We start from the raw sequence: 24,190 nt of genomic DNA, 5'->3' as shown, positions 1-24,190 counted from the left end.
GTTCTGGAAGGTTGGGTACTTGGCCAGGATCACATAATTGAATTGGTGGTACGGACATTCAATTTCAGGTCTCTCTGGAGCCTAGGCATTTGCCCGATACTGCCCCAGCTGCTAGCAAAGGCAGAGTTTGGATTTGAAGTTGCTATCTTAGATGAATTCTAAACCTGCCCTATCCTAACTATACAATTCATGAGAGGGCTACTCACACTGATACTCAAATAATAAAACAGATGATCTCTGTACATGCTGCAAGTGTCCTTGTTTTACTGGATGTAGCTATGGAGAAGTGACACTTGTTTTTTACATAACATACTAGAACTCACACACTCAAAGGTTGTACTTACAAGCAGTGACAACATACTCCAACAATATAGCTACTGCTCATGCAACAGCCTTCAGCTTGCATTAAAAAGCCTCATTGTTTTAATTTTTACCAAAAAATACATATCCCCAAGTTTCACTCTTTATTCATCACCTTGGCACCCAAAGACTCTTTAACTCATAGAAGCAAACCCACCCACAAATGGTGATCTGCCTCAGACGAATGCCATGCATGCAGTGGACTGGGCAGGGCACTGGGAAGGCTCCAAGATTTGTGGAACCTTAACCCAGGTCTACAGATGGTGCCAGTCTGGCAGGGACAGAAGCAGTATTTGATGTCTACTTACAAGAGGAGTTAAGTGCATGTGCGGTGAGAGAGAGAAAGGATAAGAAGCCACATCAGAGACAGGCCCCAGAGACACCGTTCCCTTCCCCCACCCACTGTATGCATGTGAAAGAGAGGCCACATCACAAAGCCAGTAAATAGCACTGCTGGGCTTATAGGGTAAATGAGAGCCATGGGGGGTGACGGGGGTGGGGGCAGACAGGGTAGGAAGGGTAAATGTAGGAGTAGGCACCCAGGAAGAATAGCTCGAAGCACCAATCTAGCCTAGAGAAAAAAAGAGGCTACAGGAAGGCTGACAGGGGAGGCAGGGGACAGTATCTAGCAATAGGTAACAGTGTGCTGCCTTCCCCCGAGGGCTTCGTCCAGAGGCAGGTGAGGCCCCAACTGTCTGGGAGGCTGCAGCAAGGTTCCTGAGCAGGTAGGTGTGTAGATGAAATGATCTGTGCCTCCAGTCCCCTCCTCAACTTGCCACAATGTCTCTGAACAGCCCTTTCCCGCTTCAAGGTGTCCACATCCAGATGAGGTGACTCACTTCTAGCGTCACACACAGCAAGGGAGTATCTGCGATCACAAGTTCAGCAGTCTCCTCAGGAGGAGGCCAATCCTAATAAAGCAGCTCTGCCTGCAGGACTTTGGCTTGCTACCCTTCTAAGCCAGCAAGGGGAGAGGCCAGCTGGCCAAAAGGGCCATCCTGCATTTATCTGTCCCAGTCACAGCTAAAGCTGCAGCATAGACTCTCAATGGAAAGAAAGTACTGAGATTGCATTTTGGTAGGTGCTGCGTCCTCTTTCTACCCTACTGCGTGACAAGGTCCGGAGATGGGGACAGAGGCTTCAAGGAATGCATCGTCAAGAATGAGGACGTGGCATGTGTTTAGGGATAATTGGTTTCTTAGAAACGATCCTATTAATAGGGGGAATTTGGGTAGCACAAATTCTAGTAAGTGTAAACGCTGTACAAATGGATTTCCTCAAAATTGGCTCTGAGGAAAACATAGTAAATTCCCCACGTATGGAATCAGCTCTAGTCACCCTGATGTGTCCAGAATGCGTAAACCCTTTATTTGAACAATTATTAAGGGAAATTTCTTTTGATGCGTCTCTTAAAGATGTTATGAATAAATTATAACAAGCTGAATTACTAGAACCAGTTTATACTCCTGTTCCCATGCAGTTCGTAGAAAAATTAGTAAAGGATAAGAAATTTACTCATAAGCCTGTGCCTACTATGGAAGGGCCTCCTTTTGTGGCCTAGTGGATAAATAGAAAACTCTGGTATCCACCTAGGGGGGCTAATAGTATGAAAAGATTGCCTGATCTTCCTTTGCCTTATATAGGAGCTTATAATAAAGATAGTATACGTATAGTGAATAAAGATGGAATTCATGTGCCTTATAGTAGTTTAAGTTTCATAGAAAGGCTGGCTAGGTCAGGACCTCCTTGGTGCTTAAAAAACAAAGGAACAGAAACTTAGCTTATGAAAGCAGCTTTGTAAAACTGATTTTTATAAATATTTTCCTCAATACTGCACCAAGGAAACTTTTGAACAGCTATGAGAAAGGTTCAGCTTGAACTTTAGATATAGCATAAATCAAATAGCATTTAAAAGACTTCTTCAGGCAGAAAGAAGAACAATGTCTGCCCACAAGCCAATGCTTGCTGTTATGAATACATCTATCTATCACCTTTACTTAAATCAAACTGTATCTTACGTAATAGATATAAGAATTAAAAGTTTAGATTGTTCCTTCAGGTAGTTCTGTTCTAATGATTGAGAGAAAAATGTACTAGTTAATCATGAACATTAATAATAATATACTCTATAAGATTTTTCTGCTTCGCCTAACCACAGAAATTTAACTCCCTGCTACCTTAACTACAAAGTATAATCAAATGCCAAAATAAAAAGTATAAAAGTTGTACTCAAATCACAATAAAACAGAACAGTGTCACACCGCCTCTGAGTTGTGTAGTCGACTGTCTCCCGCGCCGACGCCTTGCCCACCTTCGGGGCCCCCTGGATCCTGTCGTGGCTGGACCGCGGCAGGTAGGGCCACAAGGGACACTGTCTTGGGAGGCTTAATAGAGGAAATATTAAATCAATGAAACCTCATTTCTAAGTTCAGTTTAGCAGCAGAATCCATTAACCTTATATTCACCCTCTCCCTTCCTCTAAGAATACCAGGAAGAGGTTCAAAGGCATGATAACTTATCTCCGGGTCAGCGCATTCTATTCAATTATTGCGATTCTGAGTTTTCAAGCTACAAGATATATACTTGTTTTGATTATAAAGAACCAACCCCAAAAGAATGCTTCTTTCCTTTCATTCTTCTGGAAATGCCACACAAACACAACTGTGGATATTTGGCTCTGCTAAAACAGATGAGGGAAGTAAGACCGACGAAGGAGTTCAAACCAGTTCTTATTTTTCTCTCCTCATAAAACAATTCCCAGCAATGGGAACAAAGTTGTATCTGATTGCTCCTGGAACTGCAGCCACTCAGTAAGGGCTCCCTCACTTGGTCCTGTCCCCAGGCCAGAGGAAACAAACTTTAATCTCATTTATTTGGTCATGTAATTGTCAAAACCTAAAATAAATCCTGGTGCAACGGCAGAAACACAATATTCCAGGGAGCAATGAGGCAAGTCGTTCCTACCAACCAGCTCTTGGGATGGATAAAGGTTAAAACACCAGTGACCCTGGTTGCAAAGGGCTGAACTCTCAGAGGTCTTGGTGATATGCTGTTGGTCAGGGGTAGAACAGGAATGGGCAGGGCTGAGCAGAGCTCAGCAGAGCAGGGCTGCAAAGGGCTGGGTAGGGCTGAGCAGGGTAGAGCAAAGCTGGGCAGAGGGAGACACGATTCCCATTAAACATTCAGTGCAAGAGAGTATGTCATCTTGATGCTGTTGCCATGACATTTTCTCCACTTAGAATAGTTGCCTCCAGCCTGGTGTAGGATGAGGGCCAGGATGCCCTGAAGCCTCATCCCTGACAGTAGTGATAGTGCTCTCTCCGGTATGGTTTTTCTGCACCCCCACCCCTCGCCTGCTCCCAGTCTGAAATCCTAGGCAGTCCTGATGGGAGGAGCTTTACAACCCCATGGCTTGGTTTCTTGGCTGCTGCTTTTTACACTTTGATGTTAAATATAGTGACTTCAGAAGCAGCCAGCACCAGAAGGCAAAAGAGGGCTGATTTTAGCATTTTGCATTCAGTAACATCCCTTTCGTGAGAATGGAGACAAGGTAGCCAAATTATCTACCTCTCCAGCCATCAAAGCTGTGGGTAGGAGCCCAGAGGTGCTGGCACAAAGCAATGGCATTCAGGGTTACTTTGTGCCAGATGTGGAGAAAAAAGAAAAAAGGGTTTGGATGGGCAGGAAGCTCATCTGATATCATGCGCCAATAATGTGAGATGAACCTTCTGGATTACTATATGCTAGTGAGGCGGGTTCTCATCTATCCATCAGGTGGAAGGAAAAATCAACCCCAACATTCTACACAAAACCATTATTGCCTATTGCTTCAGATTCCTAACATGCTTCAAGACTGTTAATTGCAGCTGCTTCTCTTCCACTGTGGAGACAAGAGAATGAATTCCAAATACACATCCCTACTTTATAGGATGTCCTTTCCTATGACAGCAGTCCCTACTCCTCCCTCACTCCTCTTAAAGGGAAGAAAACAGGCCCAGAAGAAGGTACACAAAACACAATCTGACCAGCCTACAGCGTAGTGAGGCAGCTTTCCCTGTAACTTTAAGGTGAAATAAAACCCCATGGTCCCCATGACATTTACTCATGGGTCTGAGGTGAGATGTGCCATGCATTATCCCTGGAGCTGAAGAGAGTGAGATGGTTAAGACCCTGACTTAAGAGGTCAGTATAACTGGAGAGGCAGATAGGCAGTTGGTCATGATACAGTCTAGCCTGATCTAGAAGAGAGGAGAACAATGGCTTTGATACCTGTGCCCTGGTGCCGAGTAGCTGGGAGGAAATTAATGGCAACTCCCACACACACATTGTGACATGCCTCTGTAAGCAGAGCACACAGGACAACAGGAGAAGCCAGAATGAACCAGCCAGAGACTGTGTGAAGTTCCAGAGAAATCTACTAAGCTTCTGCCCCTCACTCCCAGCTGGAGAGTATTGGAGGAAGGCATGATATAGAGCAGTGGTTCTCAACCTTGACTGCAAGTTAGAATCACCAGAAAGCCTTTAAAAAATATCCTTCCCTGGATCCCACCTCATACCTTCCAATCAGAACCTCTGGGGCACAAAGCCCAGGTACTGAGAGGCTCTACAAGCTCCCCAGGTGGTTTAACGTGCAGCAGGGACTGAGAACCCTAACTTAGGGGAAGGAATGCCCACACAGTCATCCAAAAGACACAAATGAACTACATGGCTACCAAGTGCTGGACACTGGGGACAGAGTAGAAGGCAAGACAGACCTAGTTCCAGCCCTCAAGGAGCTCACGGCCAAGAGGAGGATAGGGAGATCAAATGACCCTGGTTCTAGTTCTGGCTCTGCCACTGACAATCCCAAGCTCTTGAATTATTTATCCCCTTTTCTTCTTGGGCCGTAGGTTTCCTGTCAAATGAGGTAACAGCCCAAACAATGTCTAATACCAACCTGTCCCCCCATACTCATACTTCCCCACTATACTCTGATAGAATGTTGGCTTTTTTTTCTTTTTTTTTTTTTTGTGATTCTGTGGTAAAATATACATAAAATTTACCATTTTAAGGTAAGCGTCCAACTTCATTCTTTTGCATGTGGATATGCAGCTTTCCCAGAACCATTTGTTGAAAAGACTATCCTTTTCTGCTTGAATGGTCTTGGCATCCTTCTTAAAAATCAATTGACCATATACAGGAGAGTTTGTTTCCAAGCTCTTTATTCCATTCCATTAGTTTATATGTCTGTCCTTATGCCAATACCACACTATTTTGATTACTGTAAGTTTTGAAATCAGGAAGTGTGAGTCCTCCAACTTTGTCCTTTTTCAAGGTTGTTTTGGCTATTTGGAGTCTCTTGAGATTCCATGTGAATTTTAGAATGGCTTTTTCTATTTCTGCAAAAAAACGTTGGTGGGACTTGGATTGGGATTGCATTGAATCTATAAATCACTGTGAGTAGTATTGTCATCTTAAAAATAATAAGTCTTCCAATCCAAAAATATGGGATGTCTTTCCATTTATTTATGTCTTCTTTAATTTCTTTCAGCAATGTGTTGTAGCTTTCGGTATATAAGTCTTTTACCTCCTTGGTTAATTCCTAGGGATTTTATTCTTTTAGATGCTATTGGAATTGTTTTCTTAATTTCCTTTTTGGATTGTTCATTGTTAGTTTATACAAACACAGCTGATTTTTGAGTGTTGATTTTGTATCTTGCAATTTTGCTGGATTTATTAGTTCTAACAGTTTTTTTTTCCCCCATAAAATGTTTAGGGTTTTCTACATATAAGGTCATGTCACCAACAAACAAAGATAATTTTACTCCTTCCTTTCCCATTTGGATGCCATTTCTTTCTTTTTTCCTCCTTAATTGCTCTGGCTAGAACTTCCAATACCGTGTTGAATAGAAGTGATGAAAGTAGGTATCCCTAGGCTTACGTATACTTTTACAAAAGCTCATCATACACTGTGAAAGTAAACAAAGCTGAAGAAAAGATGTATCTGAGTCCTTATTCTACAGAAAAATAGGTTATCTGATGGAAGGTGAAAGCGGGAACCGTGTCAGGATCTGGAAGACTCTGCAGGCCAAGGGGCCTGTCTCTCTGTTTCTAGACCTGAGGAAATAACCTCAGACTTCTTTCTGGTTGGAAAGCCTTCACTCCAGCCTACCTGCCCATGCTTAGTTCCAATCCTATCTCTTCTCCAGAGCCTCCTTTGATACCATCCCTAAGTGATGCCTTCTGATAGGCATCGGTACCTGAAAGTATAGTCCATGCTAGGACTAAGCTTGTTCTGAGAGGTTCTTCCAACCTTTTTGGCTTAATGAGCCATGAGTATATTCCACATCTAAACTTGAAGCTGCATGAAGGCAGGACATCTTCATTTCCTCAGAAGTGCCCAACCTTATGCTGACAAGAGCTCTTTTAGAAGTGAAATGATGAGTGTAAGCCCTCTGAAGCCCCTGGGTAACAGGCATTGGGCAGTCTGGTGAGATCAGAAACGGGTTCCTAGCTGTCTCTGCATTTTCCTTTTGGACTCAGAAGCAGGAGAAATGGGCATCACAGTGGAAAGTATGAGCAGGGGGGTTTGAACTCAGACTTTGGTTGGTCCTAGTTCTGCCAATTATTGTACGACCCCAGGCCAGTAACTTGACCTCTCTAAGCCTTTCTGTCATCTGTAAAATGCACTAATAATAGCACTTTTCTTACACACAGTTGTGAGAGTAAATTCAATAACACACATAAAGCACTTGACAAAGCCACTAACACAGAGTAACATTGCTTCACAGGCCATAATCATCACTATTAGTTTTATTATTACTACAGCTTTTCTGAAAAGGGTTCTGCCAGCACTCCCCTCAGCTCCCGCCTTAAGCATTCCTGTGTCACCACTGCCACCTACAGGTAAATAGCCACCCATGAGCTATGCCCAGCAGATTCAATGCCCTCGGATCTTGCAAATATCTCCAGCTTTTCTGATTTCTGGGTTTCTGAGCCAGAGAGCTCCATTCTCAGAAGCACAGGGGCTTCCATTCTGGAATGAAGCCCCCAAAGGAGTTGGCCTACCTGCAAGATGAAGAAACAGCCACAGCACAATTTCTTGAGGAATATAAATGTCAAAAAGCCAACATCTCAGAGACCATCTAGTAAGAAGATTCCCCATAAGTTACTCAAAACAGATGTCACATTTCCTGGACCTCTGGAAATAAGGCGTGTGGGGGGAGAAGGGAATAACATAGTGTTGCTGCTCACTCTCCACTGGCAGCTTCTTGACCTCCCCTCTTTTTAATTTTCTATTTTCTTTAAAGACCAACAAACTCACAAAATCACTACTTAACTTATTCTCTGGTCTGGAGCACTCAGTTCCACAGGGCAGTTCTGTGTGAGCCACAATTCCACCCAGCCAAATTAGGACACCACATCCTCCCACTCCCCAAACAAAGAAGCCCTTCAGGACAGCCAAACAACAGAGAAAATAGAAGCTTGTTAGCCACACAGGCCCGAGGCTGCTGATCCAAGTCCTTTTTTAACTGGAATTCCCTTGAGGGGAATCCACGAATTTAAAATGCATTTGGGGTGTGTTCTCTACAAGCAGAGCCACTTGTTTGATGTATTCCCATTTTTGTACTTAATGGAATATTTTATGTGTGGAGTAAATAAGTATGTGAGAGAGGAGTTGGGGAGAGACACAGATTTAGGGCTGGGATGACAATGGGCACCTGGAGGAGGAGGGGCCCCTGCATGAGCCAGGCCCAGGCCAGGAGAATGGTGCCAGTGGGTTGTCCCAACCCAGCGGTTGCTCTCTAACAGCCAGGTAGGTGGGCCAGTTGACTGGGAAGATAAAAGGTCCCCTGGGAGCTCATGCTCAGGTTAGAGCTGCATTAAAGCAAAGTGGTTATGCTGCCAATTTTCTTCTTTCCCCAGAGTGCCTCTTTGGAGGCTGTTCACCTTGCTCATGTGCACTCTGAGAGAAGAGATGAGGTGTGTCTACAAATTTAACTGTGCACTGCCCTAGCACCAGCCCTTGTTCCAGCAGCTCCTGATTACAGAGACATACATACTCAGAGGAGACTTGAATGCCAGTGCTTGGGGTGGGGAAACAGGAAAGGCCATCCAAAGGCTTCTCAGTTCAGTTTAAAACTTTAACTGAGACGCCGCCCCTGCCAGGCATTGTGCTAGGGTGGAACAGAAAAATAAGCAAAACGGAGCTCTGCCCTTAAGGAGGTCCCAGGCAGGAGAACTGCAAACAAGCAGCTAGTACACAATGTGATGAGTGTTATAGTAGGAGTGTACGGTAAAAAAAAAAAAAAAAAAAAGACTCAAGGGCCAACAGATGACAGAGGAATAGTTAATCATGCTGAAGAGAGGGAGGGGAAGGGTTTATAAAAGCTAAGGAAGGACCCGGTAAAATGGAAGAGCAGCAATTTGGAGGAGGAGGAGAGGAGCCTCACAGGCAGTAGGAACTGGCTAAGCAGAGATCTGAGGGCCTGCCAGGGCTGAGATGGAAATGCTAGGGTATGGTGAAGGGAAGCAGTGAGAGGAGGCCAGCTGGGGAGAGTCCTTTCATTTTCTGTAAGGAGTCGGGTTTTCTGCAGGAGCCAATGGAAGGGGCTTTCCAACAGGAGTGACAACAGTATTTATGTTTGAGACAGATCACTCTGGCAACAGCGTGAGGGCTGTACTGGAGTGCAGAGACGACAAGCAGGAAGCAGGGGCAGGTTATCAAAGGTGCTCAGTGAAAAGGGGAGACAGGACAGCACTTGGTCAAGGGCATGGTTTTGAATTTGATGCACTAGGGGTCAGTCCTAGGTCATTTGACCCTGGGCAGATTTCTTAACCTCTGAATTTCAGTTTAGTCATCTATAAAATAGGCAAAATGGTCATATCTCCTCAACAGAATGGTTAAAAAGATAAAATGAATTAGTGCTATAAAGCACAAAACAGGAAATCTGGCACATGGTGAGTGTGCAATAAATATGAACTACAATTCTTGACACATGCATATGTGGACTGGGCCTCCAGAAAGACTGAATTCACGTGGGGAAGGCAAAAGGGAAGATGACTGTCTCCAAGGCTTTTACAACAGCCTTCAGACAGAGAATGCAGAGGCTACCCTAAGTCCCTCCTAGAGTGTGGGCAGACGAGACCATCACCGGGCTGTTTATCAGGCACCAATCAGCCTACCAGACCAGCCAGGGATCACAGGCATCACCATGAACCAGTCTAAAAAAGAAGGTCTCCTTTCTGCCTCAAAGAGCAATTATAAAATTCCAAGCCTGGAGAAAACATTCCAAAAGTTCCCCAGGGCTCATACCTGCTGTGCTCAGCAAAGCCAGAGTGCTTTGACTAACTCCTGCCAAGATCTGTCTTTCAGAACTAGGTAAAGAGAAACACTCTCCTTGCCACCATCATAGCCTTTGTAGTATTCAAAGGCATTTGTGGGGAGCAGTCAAAAGCAGCCCATCAGAGTAAGACTCAAATATTAGCTGGTTTTCCCATCCAGAGGCCAAGTCTTAGAAAGAATAGCAAATAATAATAAAAAACACCCACGTTAAAACAACAAAGTTAAATTCTTATTCTTAATACTTAAAAAAATAATAATAATACCCACTGCTGGGAGGGTTACAGTGAAACCAGAACATTGCATTATTGAAGGTAGCATACATTAAGAACCCTTTGAAAAAACAACTTGGGCAATAGATATCAAATGTCATGCCATAAAAGGTTCTTATCCTTTAACTTAATAATTTCTTTGGAACTCAGCTTAAAAAATTCTTGCTAAGAAAAAAATTACCCAACCCGGCAATTCCATTCACAGGTATACATACCGAAGAGACATGAAAACATATGTCCACACAAAAACTTGTACACGAATGCTTGTAGCAGCATTATTCTAATAGCGAAAAAGTTGAAACAACCAAATGTCCATCAACTAATGAATAGATAAACAAAATATGGTACATCCATACAATGGAATAGTATTTGGCAATAAAAAGGAGTGAAATTCTGACACATGTGGCAACATGGATGAACTTTGAAAACATATGCCAAGTGAAACCAGCCAAACACAAAAGGACAAGTACTGTATGACTGTACTTATGCTAGGTATACAAAGTAGTCAGATTCATAGTGACAGAAAGTAGAAGCGTCTTGACAGGGGCTGGGGGAAGAGAATTGGGAATTAGTGTTGAATGGGTGAGGAATTTCAGTTTGGGAAGACGAAAAAGTTCCAGAGGTGGATAGTGGTGATGGTTGTACAACTTTTGGATGTACTTAATGCCACTGAACTATACACTTAAAAATAGCTAAAATGGTAATTTTTGTTATGTATATTTTATCACAATATTTTAAATGGGAAAAAAAGATCACAGGTTTATGATTCTATTGATAGAAAATGTCCAGATTAGACAAATCTATAGAGACAAAGTAGATTAGTGGTTGCCTAGGGTCAGGTGATTGCTAATGAGTATGGGGTGATAAAAATGTTCTAAAATTGACTGTAGTGATGGTTGCATAACTCCGTGAATATACTACACTTTAAATGGATGAATTACATCTCAATAAAGCTATTTAAAAAAGGGGAAAAACTATATACATGTTCAATATAGTATTATTTAAAATTCTTAAAACTTCTCAAATATGAAATAGAAAAGTGATGCCTAAGTAAATTATGGTATAGATATCAACTCAACTGAATATTATATAGCCATTATAAATTATCATTATTAAAACATATAGAAACATTTTGTAATGATGTAAAAACAAACAAGACCTAAAACTGTCTTTTTTTTTTTAAAAAAAAGGATGCATATGGATAATACCTGGAAGAGAAATATAAAAAAGTGAAAATAATCAATGTGTCGAAGTATTTGTTTTAGAGGCAAATCCTTAAAAATTTGTTATTGTTTTATTAAGAAGGAAAGGGTATATTATATTATAAAAACCAGGAATAAAATATAAAACTCAAAATCAAAGCTAAAATCCAGTTATTTAATTCTTTCATCAAAAATAGCTAGGCATAGGCCATAAGGCTGTACTGAACATAAGTAAACCTTTTGACTATAAAGACTATTTTCCATAAGGATGAAAGCCTTCTAACCCCAATATCTTTGAAAATGCATTTTTATCCTAACCAGGCTTTACTATTAACTCCTCCTTGTCCTGGTGTGGGTTACACCCATGATTTGTTTTTTTGCCACCTGATAGAGTAGCCAGCTAATCAAAGAGGACTAAACTGAGAGCCAGTCCAGGCTGCCGCAGGGGGAGATGCAGATGTAATATACATATGTGATTTGCATTCCAAAGCCACAAACAACAGAGTTGTGAATCATCTGGGAATTTACTCCTATCCATCAACAGAAAGATTAGGAATATCAACAGCAAGAGCAAACAGGGAGATTACATTTAAATGCAACCATATTTAAATAGGAAAAAGAGACCCAACACAAGCATATATTTCTACTTGTACAATATTTGGAGCTAATAGACTTATCATACGCAGGTTGTATAACTTATTAATGACAATGTGACTTTAAACAGTAGTTCTAGCTGGGCCACCTTGAACAATACCAAACAAAACTTGCCAAGGTAAACATGCAAATAAGATTATTAAAATCCAGTGGGAATGCACATTTTCCTAGCATCTTGGTATTTTTACTGTAGAAAAACCATAGTTTCTATCCAGCTTCTTCAGCACTGAAGAAACAGCATCATGATACTTCATTCTTCAATGAAGTGGAATCAAAAGGGAGGAGTGTGATATTTTCCATATGTTGCACCAAGTCAAACAGTGTGTGGATATACTGGCACAGCCAGGTTTACCCAAGGAAATCTGAGTAATGAGTGGACAGTATCCACTACCTCCTGCAGCATAAACCACAGAGGGCAAGTAGCAGAGGCCCCAGATAGAGTCCTCCCTCTCTCCTTCCCTCTCTGAGGCCAGGACCTGCAGGTAGAGCACCCTTCTCTGTAAAGAATTCCCAACCTAGGGATGATGTGCTAATGAAACCATCCCTAGAGAACACAATGGTACAAACAACCAGCCTCCTGAGGATGGCCACAGAAAACACTGGAAATCTTAAACTTTAGTTAGATGACTAGATATTTTATCATATTAAGAATTACAATTAATTTTTTAGATGTGATAATGAAGCTGTGGTTATACTTTTTAAAGGATTCCTTATCCTTTAGAAATACACACTTGGATATTTATAGATGAAATTATATGATGTCTGGGGTTTATTAAAAAATAAACTAGGATAGAAGTGCATGGCACCGTAGATGAACTAAAGCTGCCATGAGTTTGGATAATTGTTGAAACTCGCTGATAAAAAATGAGAGTTCATCACAGCAATCTTTCTCCTTTTGATTATGTTTGATATTTTCCATAATAAAAAGAAAAAAGGCATTCAGTAGGAAAGGAGTAAAACCATTCATAACTTTGACCCGGTAGTATGCTCCTAAGGAAATAAGTTAGGTGGAAGGGGAGAGCAAAGATGTGTATTTGGGAAAAATTCTGTTGAGCCCAACAAATGAGAGGATGGCTAAGCAACCAGGGCTCATTGATGGCAAAAAAAAAAAAAAAAAAAAGCTCTATGGCTTTAAAAAATGATAAATACTTTGGCCAAATCACTAGGTGGGAATTGGTATAGGAATGCTAAGTAAAAAACTGGCAGCATAAAACATTATGTGCATACCAATCACCACAAGGTAAAAAATGCATGCTTACATAATGAAAAGGGTCAAAAGAGAACACAGGAGACTACATTCTTCCTTTAACTCTCAGCTACACTGCCTCCTCTCAGCGAGGCCCTGACCGCCCTTGCGTGCGCATGCATATACCAGCTGAATTAATTATGCTCTTCTGGGACCCACAGTCCTTGATTGCTGATTCTCCTACAGCCCCTACTGCAGTGTAATAGCTCTTCATGAACCGGCCTTCTCAGACGGATAAGAATTCTACCAGCACATAGTAGGTATTCAACAAAAGCTTGTTAAACAAAATAGAATATAAATAGCTGTCGTCAATGTCTTAGGTTTTGTTTTGCTTTTTTCTGTAGAGCTATTCATACCCACTGCAGCCATTCAGGAAAGACATTCCTCAGTGATTACCAGAGAACAATGCTTCCATTTCTGATTCACAAAGTGTTTTTGCAATCGTGGGCTTGGGAAGAGAGCAAGGCAAAATAAAATCAAACGACTTCCAGTCCAGATTCTCACTGGACCACAGAAAAATCTAATTTTGTTTTGGGAGCTTGTTATTGCTATGGTTCCTAATACCAAGTCTGGAGATATTCCCCAAGTACAGCTTGGAGAATGGGCCTTTACTCGGCCACTTGAAAGGGAAAAACACTGCATGGCTGCTCTCAGTGGCTGGCATAGCGGTAAAGGGCAAGAACAAAGAGTGCAGCTGGGAAACATAAAAGCTGGACAGCTCCGAGCTGGGAAGACAAGAACTGCCCATCCACACTGGAAACTGCACTTGAGTTTAAAGGGCTTCTGCAGGTGGCTGCACAGCCAGTGCTACCATCCTCCAGTGCTGATCTCCCATACTGGATGTTTGGATCTCTGGATGTCTCTGTGTCCCTGCTGCTTAGAGCTGCTTTGAGCAGCAGGCTTTGCAGGAAGTGGTTTGGTATGGATATTCAAGAATATCAGAAAGAAAGCCAGAGAAGGTCATTTTTTAGAGGAATGGTTCTTAACTCCTTTTGGATAAAATGTTAAAGGAGGAATATATTCCTTTTGAGAACCCAGCAAGACCTTTCCAGAAAAGTGCACACACACACAATTCTGCACACACTTTCAAAAGGTTCTCCATGAACCCCTGACCTGTGTCAGATACTATTCTTACCCTAGAACATCTCGGGTGCTTTAGTTGCTGCTATTAATAAGAATACTTTAAAAGCTAAAAACAACATGAATTTTCACAGCAGCAATGCAGCTGCAATATGTGAGGTGCCAACAGAAAATGATATGCAGTGGCTCTCAGGGGAGGACCCCGTGAATTCATGAAGACTACCAGCATAGAAACAGAGCCCATGTTTGAGTACGCAGAGGGAGGCAAGTGCACCCTCCCGAAGACACCCTGCTCTGGGTCTTCAGAAGCGGGACCGCCAAGTTTGACATCCTCAAGACCATCAGACCATGAGGCAGCTTCTTCTTGTTGGTCTGGGATGCTGACAGTCTACTCATCATGCAGAGTCATTTTATTGAGGGTTGCATTAAATAATCCAGAAAGTGGGATATAGAGAATTGCTGACTTAGAAACTTTAGTCCATTTTCCTGGTAAGAGCCAAAAAAAGTGGTCTAGGTGGTCCTAGAAAATGACCAAATCAGAGACCACTGTGAAAATGAAAGAAAAGGTAGTCTGGGCATGTGAAGGACATGATTTCAAACTTAGTAGGAGTGAGGAGGGCTTCAGAGAGCCCCCATAGCAGACGCACACCTGGCAGGCCCTTCCACAACTCCAGGGATTCCCAGAAACTAATTCCATCCCTTATTCAAGAGATAAAATGCCCTTCCCAGCAGTCTCTTGCAAGCAGTTCATCAATATGCCAAAAAAAAGCTTTGATCATATCACTGCCCTGTTCCAGCCCCTTATTGCCTCTCCCTATGGTAGTGCAAGAGTCAAAGTTTCTTCTATAAAGCAGTAAAATGTATTTAAAAGATATCCTACCTACTTCCAAAAGGAATTTATGGAAGTTTTTAATAATAATTTGTACCCAAGGCAAATAAAATAAAGTAAAAGGTAGACTAGAAAATACACGAAATAAGAGGTGAAATTTTTTTTACTGAGAACCAGGGCGATAAGATAGTTAGTACAATTGGACATTAAATCAAGCCTGGGCTTCACAGTAGCCTTGGCAAAGAGGAAAAGACAATGAGTTCCACAGTCCTCGCTTTCTGATTAAAAGCAGACTAAAAGACATCGCACTAGGAGGGGGAGAAATTTTTTTTCCTGAGGCTAAGTTTTAAGATGAATTTATTGCGGTCGTTCTTATATTAAGGAATAATGAACAGCACAATAGATAACATCTTCAAACAGTTTTACATAAAATGCAAAATGTTCTTCCTATAACTTAGCCCAACATTGAGTACCCTTCACAATGTCTCAGTTACTTTCCCAGCTTCATTTCCTTCTTCCTGCCCTTCTCCATCCTCACGAGGAAATACACATTTCAATCTAACCAGAGTCCTCCTTATTCTCAGAGCATACTCCAGCCTTCTCATACTTATCTTTAATTACCCTAAACTCTTTAAATATACTGCCTCTTCTACAAAGATTTCCTCAATTCTCCCATTCAAAAGAGGTCTCCTTCTACCATACTTTCCAAGTCCCTGCCACACACCAGGGCTGAGCACCATGGAGGCAAAATCACACAGAGGTTCAGGATATTTGGAGTCAGGCTGACCTGAACTCAAACTTGATTCTGCTGTTTACTGGCTATGTGACCCTGAGCAAGTAACGAAATCTTTCAGACCCTCAGTTTCTACATATAAATAACAGTAATAATAATACTTATACCTTGCAAAGCTTTTGTAAGAATTAAGTAAACATCTTTAAAGGCCTGGCCCAGGACCAGACACATAACAACCCTCAGGAGAAATAGGAGTGGCAATATCTGCTATTATAGAGACTTGGATATCTGTCTTCTCTCCCCCACAAGAAAAGGAGCTCCTTGAAGGCAATTTAGTAAAGTATCTCTCAGAATGCTTTACACACAGGAGGACCGCAATAACAGAGTGAAGTCCGAAAGTCTGACTATGTGGATTTACGTAAGAGATCCTGATATGCAGTGGCTTCATGCCAGACCCCGGTCTGGCACACAGAACTCCTAACTCCCAGGCCACACTTTATCAAGGCAATCCTGCCAGCCCCTTGAGGGTCTCAAGTACACTGACCTCCTATTTCACACAGTAAAGATCCCCTTCCCCACAGAAAGTTAATCTTATCATACAGGTCTCCAAATACCCACGCAAATCACATCATTACAACCTGAGGTGGCCACCTTACCCAAAGATCCTATTCTAGGCAAGCTGGTGTGTATTTAATTGTTATGAATATATAGCACTGACCAATGCCTTTGTGAACTACAGATAAAATCTATCAGCCCTTGATGGCTAATTTGGTATAACATGAATACTGCAGAGTTCTAATAACTCACAGGAGACTACTTTAGCACTTATGAGCTATATGTCTTCCATACTCATAAAACAACCATAATCACCTTTCATGGGTGAGATGTTCTAGTAATTCTTAAGTGACTTAACCCTAGAAAGTCTATGAAAAAAACTAATTTCGAAGAACTTTTGTTTCACAGCTTTTAATTGTTCCCTTCTCCGTATCAGGTCCCTGTAGTCCTGAGGGCATGCAGGCCAGAGGCAGCCCCAGGAGTAGGAGGTGGGAGCAGAAGAGGAGCAGGTCTGTGGTCCAAGTGTCCCCCAGTGTTGTACTCACTGAGAAGTGGGAGGAGGTGACAGCAAAGACAGGCCCAGTTCCTTCTCTTGTCTCCTAGGAGCAAGAGCATCCAAAGAGGAACAAGCAGAAAAAAATCTCAACATGGAAAATGCCAACAAGGAAAATGAAAAAAAGGACGAAAAGAAGCAAGATGCTAATAAAGGAGAGCCCTTGGCCCTCCCTTTGGAAGCTGGTGAATACTGTGCTTAGAGGAAATCGTAGGCGGTTCCGTGTTAGGCAACCCATCCTGCAGTATAGACGGGATATGATTCAGAGGCTTGGAGAGCCACAAGCAAGGATGGGAGAGAAGAGTATGGAAAGGCTTGGGGAGGAGATGAAACAACTCATGCAAGAGCTGAGGGAAAAGCAGTTGAGTCATAGTCTGCAGGCAGTTAGCACTGACCCCCTCACTAGGACTATCATGATGAGTTTTGCCATATGCCTTGAATGCTGATGTTTTCCCTGAAGTTAATAGGAAGACACACCTGCTTCCTAGACTTCCATGTTTATGATGTACCTTCGTTGTAAACCTTTTGGTGTTACTTTTCCTCATGGGTCTCCTATTACCAGCTTCTAATAAAATGCTGTGTTTTGACTGAATATGTAAGTTTCTGTCAGCAGGAGAGTTTTACCTATTGCATGGAAAGATGCTCATTACATACTGTGAAGTTAATAAAGCGATTTTAAAAAGCCAACAAACAAACAAACAAACAAAACCCTACTTTTGTTTCAAAAGCAGAAGACAAGACCAAGAACTTATGAACCCGCTTTTTAACAAACATGCCAGAAAACATAGATCTCTTCATTTCTTAGGGATACATGCATTGCAGTGATGCTGTCCCTGGACAGTGATGTAAACCTGTGCCAAAACAGTTTTGAATCTTCTATTTTGGAGTTCCCTTCAGAAGTAGCATGGCTGTGTTGTGGGAGGAAAAGCCAGGCCTCCTTGGGGTGGGAGGGTGCGGGGTGTACTTTGGAACTAGACAGTATTGGATGCAAATATCACTTAGAGATGTTGAGTAAAGTTGTTTAACCTACTTGGGCCTCATGTTCTCATATATAAAACAGGGATAATAATATTAATGTATATGGAAATGATTCTCACGTTTTATTGTGCATTAGAATCATCTGGAGAGTTTGTTTAAAATACTTTGGGGTGAGTCCCATCCCCAAAGATTTTGTTTCAGTGAGTCTGATGTGGGGCCCAGAAATCTGTGTGGATTTAAATTATTTTTCATTTTTAATTACACAATATGTAAATACATTTCCCCCTTGTAAAATATTAAAACATTGCCTTATCAGTTATGATTGCATTCAGCTGCAAGCAATTAAAAAACCTAACAGTCACTTAAACAGATGGGTTATTTTTCTCATGGAACAAGAAGAATGCTAAAGGCAGGCAGTGCAGAATTGGAACAGCCGCTCAAGGATTACATGAAGGATCCAGGATCTTGTTGTCTTGCTCTGTCATCATTGGCCTGTGGCTTCTATCCCTATAACTGGAACGCTGCTTCAGCAGACAGAGTCCATGAAACAGGCGGGAAGAAGGCACAAGGACCAAAGGGTTTTGCCATTTTATTTATGAAGAGGTGCTCTCCCTAGTGGCTTATGCCTCCATCTCATAGGCCAGAACTGTGTCCTATGGTCACTCCTAGCTACAAGGGAGATTGTGTAAGAGAATTTTTTAGCTGGGCACATAGCCGCCCCAAACAAAATTAAGGAGAAATGAGGCACAGGTATTGGATAGGAAATGAGCAGTGTCTACTACAATTACAGATAAGTTCATGCCCCCTTAGACCTTCTCTCCCCCGTACCCTTATTAATCTGGGCCTCATGGGCATTTTTATCAAGCTTCTCAGCAGATTCTGATGTTCTCCTCAGTCCCTAAGGTTTGAGGACCAGTGCCACACTTATAATGCTCATGCAGCAGTTACATCTGGCTTTCAAGTGTTCAGCCTAGTGGAGCCATTATAGTTGTCCAATCAACTACAAGTTACCTAGAAAAACTTAATCGTATTTGCTATAGCCACATCTCAAGTTTGGTCTCGTCAGCATATGACTCTGGGGTATGAAAAATTATTGGCTTGTTTTAAAAATCAAAGCTACACTTCAAAAGATGATGATTTGCTACCTATGACAATATTTAAAGAATGTGATTTGGGCCCCAAAACCTGAAGCCATAAGACTCTAATTGAGATGACAGCATTATCCCACAAGGTGACATACTGCCTAGAATGGCTTGCTTGCACTCTGCAGACATATTTGGCTACTGGCTAAGCGAAAAGAATGTGTTGGTGGGCAAGTGTTCATCACATTGAAGTGGAGGGAAAAAATCAAGATAAAAATAGTACATATTTTTATATTAAAAAGTATACACCTATGCAAAAAAGAAAAGCCTGGAAAGCTAATCCCAATATGATAACAGTGGTAAATAGCTTAGAGGTGAGAGTAATTACATCTTATTTCATTTTGGCTTTGTTGAAAAGGAGGGTAACTTTCCAAAATTTTCTACAAAATACATAAAACCAGTTTATAATTAAAAAAAAATTTGTTGACCTATACATTTGTCATCAGGAATCGTATAATAATTTTTGGAAGGCTTCTGGTAGGTCAGCTCATCCAACCTTATGCCATATCTTATCTGGTCTTTGTGTAAAATTAAATGGCAACTAAGGAGGACTTCAGCTAAAGCAAAGGCATAACCATGTATGTAGGGCACCATGACAAGGCTGCCAGCTACAAAGGCAGCATTTTTAAAATCTGAAACCATCCAGATTTAGCAGAGGAAAACACTCTCAAATGAAACGCAGGCTCAAGGTCCCTGTGATTTCCTAATTGAGAAGCTGCAAAGAGAAATGTGGGTTCATTACTCAGCCACCATACTGTACTCAGCTACCCCGCACATAGCAATTAGGCTGGAACTCAGGGTGCCATGTGCACTGCATACAAAGTCACCCTCTGAGAGGAACCAAAATGCACAAGACCTTGCAGCATGGCAAGCAGCCAACTATCAAGAAAACTTTTTCCAACCAGAGTACATTTTTGGCAAACTCCTGCCTGCACTTACTTCAGGAAGCCTATGTGGCTATCAAATAAGCAAGCTAATAAATGTATTAATAGGCAAGATCTACAAGCTGGATGCTGTTAATTTTGGGGAGGCAGCTGAACTGTGAGTCGGGTCTGGGGACGTAACTTTATACCAAAGACTCTATTCTTTACTCATCTTTTTCACTCTAGCAAATGCTTATGGCCTGCTTTCAATAAACAGCTTTGGCTGAGCTTCTTCTAAAACGAAGCTGCCTCAGGTCAAGAGTAGGTAAATGCTATGCTCACTTCCCATGACCACATCAAAATTACAACTAAATTATAGAATAACTACCCTTGTGAACCACCTGAAGACTAGCTGAACAGAACTCCTATAGCTAAGGATGTAAAAAAGAAGCCACATCGAGACTGGTAAGAGAGGAAAAGATGCAAAATACAGTCTCACACCCATGTTTGGTAGTTAAGAATCAAGAAGGATATTATCATTGCAGAGGTTCCAGCTCCACTCCAGGCTCCTCAGCCTGGGCCATCAGTGCCTGGAAGAGGGGTCCCCATAACACCTGGCTATGAAAACTATCAGGGATTCTATCTGGTGAAACAAAGGGCTTCTGTAGACCCAGGTGTCCTTTTAAAGGGTCACAGCACAGACTCACTCACAAACACTTGCCCTAAGCTCCAGAGAAGGGACAGCAATTTGAAAAGCACCAGGGACTAATGGGGAAGAATTGAATTGTTTGGATTCAGGGTGAGGGCTGAAGAGGCAGCTCTCTCCTGGACTAAAATGCTGGCAGGCACCATTGTTCCTTTACTGAGGAACACACATAGTCTGCAAGTGCAGGTGGGAGCCAAATCTGAATCTCCATCAACCTGGCTAACACCACTCTTGCTCCACCCTGGTGATTCCCTTAGATCTTACCCCCACCCAATTCATGCACCCTGCCCAAACTTCTTTCAAAGTCTAGTACACACAAGCAGCCAGCCTGAACCTGCATTGCAGACTTTTCTAAAATCTCTCAAAGGTTCACAACCCCAAACAAGCAGCAGCTGGCCTTGGCATACCCTGTATCTCTTGCTAAGTGGCCCCAAGCCCAGCACTAATAGCAACTGGCTTCTTTTTGCAGCATAACCACTCTCAGGTGCCGCCAAGCTCAACATAGGCAGCTACCAACTACAGATCACTTTGTAGCTCCTACCAGGAGGCCCCAAGCTGGACATGGGCTGCAGCTGACCTTGGCCTGCACTAGAGCCCCTCTCAAGAGGCCCCAGAACAAACACACTTGGTGGCCGGCTTCAGACCACACAAGAGCACCACCTGATTAGTGCCACAAATGACACACGCAAAAGGCGGACTTGGCAGACACCAGAGTCCCACTAAAGCAAATCCTGCTTCATGGATTCAGCCCCTGCACAATTGCTTATCCACTGAAGTCACAGCCAGTCCTCACAGCCAGTCAGCTTGAGAGTCAATCCCACCCACTGATGTGCCAACAACAATCAAGGCTCAACCACAACAAGAGAGCACACACAACTCACACAAGGGACATCCCTGGAGCACCCAGCTCGGGTGAACAGAGAGACTGCCATTGGGCCCTGCAGGACACCTAGGACATAAGGCCACTCTGATAAAACTGGGAGACACAGCAGATATACCTAATACATAGGAACAAACAGAGAAAGGCAGCCAAAAGGAGGGGACAGAGAAATATGAAAGAACAGGACAAAACTCCAGAAAAAGAACTAAATGAAATGGAGGCAAGCAATCCAACAGATGTGAATTCAAAACATTGGTTATAAGAATGCTCGATGAACTTTGGGGAAGAACAGATGATCTCAGTAAGAACTTCAACAAAGAGATAGGAAACAAAAAAGAAACAGAAGTGAAAAATATAAAAACTGAAATGAAGAATACATTAGATGGAATCGACAGCAGATTAATGAAGCAGAGGATCGAATCAGCGATTTGGAAGAAAAGGTAGCGATAAATACCCAATCGGAACAGCAAAAATAAAAAAGAATCCCCCGCCCCCCGCCCAAATGAGGATAGTTTGAGGGACCTCTAGGACAACAACCAGTGTAACAACATTCACATCATAGGAGTACCAGAAGGCAAAGTGAGAGAGCAAGGGATTGAGAACCTATTCAGAGAAATAATGACTGAAAACTTCTCTAACCTGGTGAAGGAAATAGACATACAAGTCCAAGAAGCACAGAGTCCCAAAAAAGATGAACCCAAACAGAGCCACACCAAGACACATTATAATTCAAATGCAAAGGCTGAAGACAAAGAGAGAATCCTAAAAGCAGCAAAGGAAAGGCAGCTAGTTACCTAAAAAGGAGCTCCCACAAGACTGTCAGCTGATTTTTCAACAGAAACTTTACAGGCCAGAAGAGACTGGCGCAAATACTCAAAGTGTTGAAAAGCAAGGACCTACAACCAAGACTATTCTACCTAGCAAGGCTGTCATTTAGAATCGAAAGAGAGATAAAGAGCTTCTCAGTAAGAAAAAGGTGAAGGAGTTCATCATCACCAAACCAGTATTACAAGAAATGTTAAAGGGACTTGAAGAAGAAAGAGAAAGGGGAGGAGGAGAAAGGGGAGGAGAAAGGGAAGGAGAAAGGGGAGGAGAAGGAGAAATATATATTAAGAAAATATCATAAAGAAAAAAAGTTTCACGGAAATAGACAAGCACATAACAAAAATACTAGATCAATCATCAAGTAAAGCTAGTACAAAGGTTAAAAGGCAAAAGTAAGAAGATTATGTGTAATTACAACAGTAAATTAAGGAATACACACAAACCCACACGTGAACAACGTAAAAAATAATGGCAAAAAATAAACTTGGAGGAGTGAGTAAAAATGGTAGTGATTTTTTAATGTGTTTGAACTTAAGCAATAATCAACTTAAAATAGACTGTTATAACACAGCTTGGTAGATATGATGCACATCGTCCACAAACCAAAAATCTATAAGAGATATACAAGAAATAGAGAAAGGATTCCAAACACAACACTAAAGAAAGTCATCAACATACAAGAAAAGAGAACAAGAGAATAAGGAACAGAGAATTACGAAAACAATAAATAAAATGGCAATTACTACATGCCTACCAATAATTACTTTAAATGAATTAAATGCTCTAATCAAAGATGAATGGATAGAGAACTGGTATGTGTGTGTGTGTGTGTGTGTGTGTGTGTGTGTGTGTGTGTGTGTGTGTGTGTGTATATATAAATATTACTCGGCCATAAAAAAGAATGAATCTTATCATTGCAACAAGATGATGGACCTCAAGTAAGTGAAATAAGTCAGACAGAGAAGGACAAATGCTATATGATTTCAATTGTGTGTGGAATCTAAAAACACAAAATAAATGAACAAACAAGATAGAAAAAACTCGTGGATATGGAAAACAAACTGATGGTTGCCAGATGGAAGGAGGGTTGGAAGACTGAATGAGAGGGGTGAAGGGATTAAGAGGTACAAATTGGCAGTTATAGAATAGCCATAGGAATATGGAGTCATTAATATTGTAGAAGCTATGTATGGTGTCAAGTGGGTACAAGACTTATGGGAGGATCACTTCAAAAATTATATAAACGTCTAACCACAATGCTGTATACCTGAAATTAACATAATATTGAATGTAAACTGTAATTGAAAAATGAAAAATAAATTTAAAAAATAAAATAAAGCTGCTCCAATCACCAAAGACCCCCTGATTTAAATTAAGTTGTTGCACTCTGAGCCTCTTCCTCTAAATCTGATAGCAGAAAAGTGACCTCCACAGCCACTCCTACTATTCTTTCTGGTCAGTAGGCCCAGAGCTTGTTGAGTTGTGCTTTCTAAGGCTCTGGTCATGGTGCTTTAGAAGGACTGGAGAGAGCAGAGGTTAAAGGGATCCAGGGTATCACCTCACCTTGCCTGGTCTCCAAAGGCTCCAATGCAAAGCTGACTTATGTGTCTGACCACACCATTTCTAAAGTCTGCAATGATGGTGCCTCAATGCTCCAAGAGCCTTTAGGACATAGAATCAAGTCACAAATGATGAAATACAGTTGGCAAACCAACATGAAAATATCCAACCTCAGCAGGAATTAAAGAAATGGAAATTTCAATAAAATGCAATATCTCCTATCAATTTAGCAGTCTGAGGAATCCTTCTTGTGCGACTTGTCTCCCGGCATCCCTTCCTGCCCTGTCCAACCCACCCTCCACCCAGAAGTTGGAATAACCTTTCTTGAATGCAAGTCTCATCATGTAACTGGCCTGCTTAAAGCCCCTTTATGGCTTCCAACTGCTGTTAGGGTAAAGCCCTGCCTTCCATTTCTGTCCATTTTACTACA

The 24,190-nt window shown here is 41.8% G+C and overlaps 1 protein-coding gene and 1 pseudogene across 8 annotated transcripts in view; one reads left to right on the top strand and one right to left on the bottom strand.

The window, feature by feature from the left end:
* Window positions 1-24,190, bottom strand: part of TOM1L2 (target of myb1 like 2 membrane trafficking protein) — a 125,906-nt gene that overhangs the window by 61,878 nt on the left and 39,838 nt on the right. The window lies entirely within an intron of this gene.
* Window positions 14,349-17,245, top strand: LOC105291341 (annotated as a pseudogene).

The sequence above is a fragment of the Pteropus vampyrus genome, unplaced genomic scaffold (genome assembly GCF_000151845.1).
Source record: "Pteropus vampyrus isolate Shadow unplaced genomic scaffold, Pvam_2.0 Scaffold44, whole genome shotgun sequence".
In the NCBI taxonomy this organism is placed as follows: domain Eukaryota; kingdom Metazoa; phylum Chordata; class Mammalia; order Chiroptera; family Pteropodidae; genus Pteropus; species Pteropus vampyrus.
Note: the sequence above shows the minus strand (reverse complement) of the source record. Positions and strands in the feature narration are given on the sequence as shown.